We start from the raw sequence: 5,000 nt of genomic DNA, 5'->3' as shown, positions 1-5,000 counted from the left end.
GAAAGGTGGAGGAATTTGAGTAAGTAAGGCGCACAGAGGAGACTGAGGAAAGAGAGGTTTAAGAGGTACGGGCGTGGGATAAGGAGCAGAGGAAAATCTGGTGCCAAGTACCTCGGAAATGAACTGCCAGTCTCCAGAAGTACCAAAGAGACTTTCCAAGCATGCTCACAGACACATAGTTTGAAATGGAGCCGAACTGAGCCCTGTGTTTGAACCAGCGGCTACACCCGATGTAGGCCATTCCCAAACACTTCTGAATGAGGTCCCTCTTCGCTCCCCCAGAAAAGAGAGCGGCGTGAAATTGGCAAAGTCAAAGCTGCGGCCGGAGCAAAGGAGATTTTCTGCTGTCGAACCAGCAGCATCTTTCCAGGGCGATTGTGCCGCTGTGATCTGGGACAGAGTTTGTGCTCCCTTGAATTGCTTTATGAGGCTGGTCTTACATTCAGGAACATCCTTTTTTTGGGCTCTATACTTAAGACAGGCGCTTGACTGGCCATTGCTTAGGCTAGCTGAGTAATGTCACAACAATGTATCTTTTTTGTGTTTTGTCTGTTTTCTTTGTTTGTTTGTTTGTTTTTGTTTTAATCATTTTAGTAATTGAAAAGATGGGTACTTGAACTGCTAAACTTTTCAGGCACCCCTGCTTGTGTTTCTGGGTTGTGAAAAAGTGTGTAACTGTTGAAGGAATGTAGAATGAGTTTGTTGCTGTTGTTGTTTTTGTTGTTGTTGTTGTTGTTGTCAAAAACACATCTTTCACATGTAAAAGACAAAATCAGAAGAGAAGTGTTTTGGCACCAAAGTCTAACCTTGCAGAGCAGATGGACCTGCCTGATTCAGTTTCTGAAATCCTGCAGATCCATCTTGCCAGGCTCTATTGACCGACAAATTCACTTGGCCAAATTCTGACCCGCCCAATCAGGTAAGAGAGGTGGGAGCTGCAGGAGCAGCAGAACTGACGAGAAGGCGTGACGTCAGCAGACTTTCGTACTTGTCAGCCTTCCTTTGATTCTTAAGTTAACTTTACAAAAACTAATACCATTATCACAGCTGTTTCTTGTATTCCTGTAGTTGTTCGTCTGTTGTTTCTCAGCAGCAGTCCACATAAGCTACGTCATACCGTGGCTTGATGCGGATCGGTCTGTGGTGAGTGTGTCAATCAGAACGGTCGTCCAATCACCAGCTGCTGATTTTGTTGAAGGTCCCGCCTCTGAAAACAGATCCAAAGAGCTGCTACCCAGATGGACCAGTGCAATATTTCCATTCTGGTGTTCTGGTAAACCAAAATCAAAGTGGAACCCAAAGTTTCTCACAGGCGCTTAAAATGAGTGAAATGACATTGTACCAAAAAAATCTTAGCACAAGGTCAAATCAATTTCTTACCCTTGCTGTAGTCATAAGACATCCCATGCCAAATAACCTCAGAATTAAGGACGCAGTCACACCGTGCAGTGCCTAAGCACGATTCACTTCTCTGTTTTGGCAAGCTTTGGAGAGGTGGGCTTTGACACGTTTCAATTCATGCTCGAGCACAAGCACGCTGACATTACCTGTGATCCGTGACACATGATCACCGCGAGCGCATCTCTTGACAATCATTTTAAATAGTAGCGGGGTGTTAGATGGCTGTGTCGGGCGAAAACGACTTACTATAAGTCCAAAAGTCTCTAAAGTTGTAGCAGTGCTCTCTGTGTCTCATTGTGCTGACTCTGATGAGATCGCGCTTCGTGTAAACAGATGCTTTATGCTGACGTAGGCGGGTCGTGAGCGTGTGTGATACCTGGAAAAGTCTGGTTCATATAGGGGTAGTGTGACCACTGGCCGTACTCTCTAGCTGTGGAACGCCGCTGCGGGGGGGCAATTGCGCTTAAGCACGGCACGGTTTGGATGGACAGTGTGACCGCACCCTAAGATGGCTTGTTTTGCAACTGGCTGCTTGTTTAAATCTGAAAATTTACAGTAAAGTCATGTGATAACAACCGACTGAGCAAACATGACATTAAAGCATCAACATGTGAGTGGTGCTATATAAAAAAAAAGGAAGAGGACTTCGAGGACCACTACCCATTATAAATAGCTTGGACAAACCAAAGAAGAAGCATCATGTGAAAATAAAAGCAGGACAAAAACTGATCATTCTTTTCTGATAAAGTAATCCAGGAGTGTTATTAATATTTTTCTCTGCCTGTGACATAAATAAAGTTTACTCAAAGCCAGCACAGCCCACATCTTATCATTTTTCTGCCTGTTTTTGTCCGCGACTAACGTCCAAGTCATGGAAAAAATTTGGGGAGCTTTCTATTCTCTTGAATTTTGATGCGAGAGAAGGATGTGAGACTCGTTCTGGCAGTCTGAATGTTCTGATCTGTTAACATGCACGCAGACTGAAAATCAAGCCATTACACAGCCAACACGCTTCCTGTGTGAAGCCCAATGTGGCAGTGGCCAAATTCCAAACTCAAGGCTTCATATTTGCAATCGAGGAAACCAATGAGTAATGTCAGGATGGCAACTTCAATTATTTATAGAAAGTGAGGCGCAGGCTCCAGCAGAATGGATTAATGCAGAAGCCTGAAGCGTGAAGACTTTTGGGTTCAGTCCACTTCCATAAGCTGGACGCAGCAGCCTCCCTCAGCTTTACTCCTGGATGCAGAAATGTTGCCCACACACTGGATGAGACTGAAGGACGTGCTTTCGTTCAGATAACGATCTCTGAGTTAATGAGGGACACTCCATCAAAAGAGTTAGCTCATGTTAAATTCTGTCTGTGAGCACGTATCTGAAGCCGACTGTACCCACATTTGTTGGTGAATTTTATCCACCAGTGTTGTTGCATGTGGTATTTACACACTCACACACTCACACACTCTGGTCTGTGCATCACAAACCCTTCCCTGTCCGTTTCTGTTCTGGTTGTGTTTTGACGTGATGAAAGCCAACTCAAAACAGCTTCATCTCTGGCACACAGGGAATGGAGTCACTGTGAAATGTGGCAGTGGTTTTGGACCCACAGGAAAGCTGAAAGATGATGAGAACCAAAACCAGACGCGCTCATGAGAGGAACCGGAGGGGAAAACCAGGGAGGGAACTGGATTCTGCTCTCGCCGAGGTATGTGCGTTCCAAAAAACATCAGCTCTGTTTTGCTTTCGCAGCATTAAGACCTGCTGCTTTGGCAGAGCGCACACACACTCACGCAGACACACATGCTCCGACTTACTCACCCTGGTGTCTCTGAGCTGCGTATGGTTCGCATTGGTTATGCTGCTGGCTTTTGTAAACAGCGCTAACTGCTTGTGCATGTCTCCAGTCCTGCAAGTTCTCAGACTTCTGAATGAAAGGCTCCGTCTCTCTGAGGCTCTTTCTCCTTCTCCCCTCTGTCTCTGTGCCCCTCTCTGTCTCTCCCTGACCTTTGACCTGCTTTGCCATACGGGCTGTCACAAGCGTGTGTTCTTGTCACGCGTGTTTAGGTAAGTCTGTGACATGCGATCTCTGCAGGCCAAGGGTTATCCACATTCAGAGCCGGCCACTACTGTTGACTGTAAGCTGATGGAGGACAAAGAATGTGTGTGTGGGCATGTGTGTGCGTATGTGTGTGTGCCCATTAAGTTTGGCCGGGCACACTTCCAGTATTAAGACTGCTCCTTGAATGCATCACTTTGTGTAATTTTGTGGAAAGGAGCTTGATCATGGTCTTATTTTTAATCTTGTTTAATCCCACTGAGTCATGTGTAAATGATAATGTGAGCTGCTGCTACTGTGGAGTGGGTTTTAGTTTTGATCATATGACAATTTTCATTTCTATCTGGTTGCCCAGCTTTGGAAAAGCAGAAAAACAACCAAAAACAACTCCATACACACTCACAAAAGTCGACCCGGGCATGTGTTTGATTAGTTAATTAGAGTATGTTTAAATGACGTGATTCATTGATTCATTTGGAGAAAATTCCAGTGAATTAAATCCACACATAATAGTCAACTGACTCTAAACATCATCTTCTAACGCACATGCTCCAAATCCTGCCGATGAAGCTGGAAGCAGGACTTCTGGGAGAGAGCTTTCAGTGAAGATGTTGTTTTACATTTCTCCTTTTGAAAGTTTAACCAAATAAATGTGTAATCCCCTTGGTCTCTTAGCCATATTTGCTTTAACCATCCATCAAATCGCTGCGGCTGCAGTTCTGTCTGTTGGTTTACATTCTTGTGTTGTATGAAGTAAAAATGGGCACAGTGCATGAGATGATTTAGGGTGAGATTAAAAATGAGGAGAACAGGGATCTGGGCATTTCTGTGATTCTTAAAAATGTGGATTTAAAATGGATTTGATCTTGTCTTGGCTGCACTGTGGTACAGTGGTTAGCTCTGTTGCCTTACAGCAAGAACGTTCCTGGTTCAATTCCCTCCGTGGGGTTGGCATATTCTCTTTCTGTCTGTCAGAAAACATGCTAGTCAAGTCAATGTGGTCACTCTAAATGCTCTTAAGTATGAGTGTGTGCTGAAATGGGTGAAGTAAATTTTAGCCCTGTGGTAGGCTAGCAACCTGCCTTTTGTTGGTGGGGATAGGTTTGAATTTGAAAAGTAAAAAAAAAAGAGGAAGTGAGAAAGAGAGAAAGAGAGAATGGATTTTGGCCTTCTTTATTTCCGTAATTGAACCAATGTATGCTAGGTCAAGCAACAAAGACATCACTGGTTGGACCAACAGCCCTGATGCTTATATAACAGATGAAACCTAGACTAATTCAGAGAGTAACCCCTAATCCACTGCACCATGAGCCACCAGTGGCTGTATATGCCTGTTTTTTTTTTTTTTTTTTCTGAAGGAGGCTGCAGAAATGTCTCTGCAGAGCAGATTGTATCAAACATGAAAACAGACACAAACAATCAGAGTATATGGTCATTTAACAATAAAACACCATGTTCTGGCTCTAGATCGTAGATCTCGATCTTGTAAATCAAAACTAAATCACTGGCACATGGCCAGAAGTCATCAGCAGGTCAGATCCAG

The sequence above is a fragment of the Halichoeres trimaculatus genome, unplaced genomic scaffold, assembly GCF_033239565.1.
Source record: "Halichoeres trimaculatus isolate MK-OKI-2021-1 unplaced genomic scaffold, fHalTri1.1 fHalTri1_scaffold_9, whole genome shotgun sequence".
NCBI classification, from domain to species: Eukaryota; Metazoa; Chordata; class Actinopteri; order Labriformes; family Labridae; genus Halichoeres; species Halichoeres trimaculatus.
Note: the sequence above shows the minus strand (reverse complement) of the source record.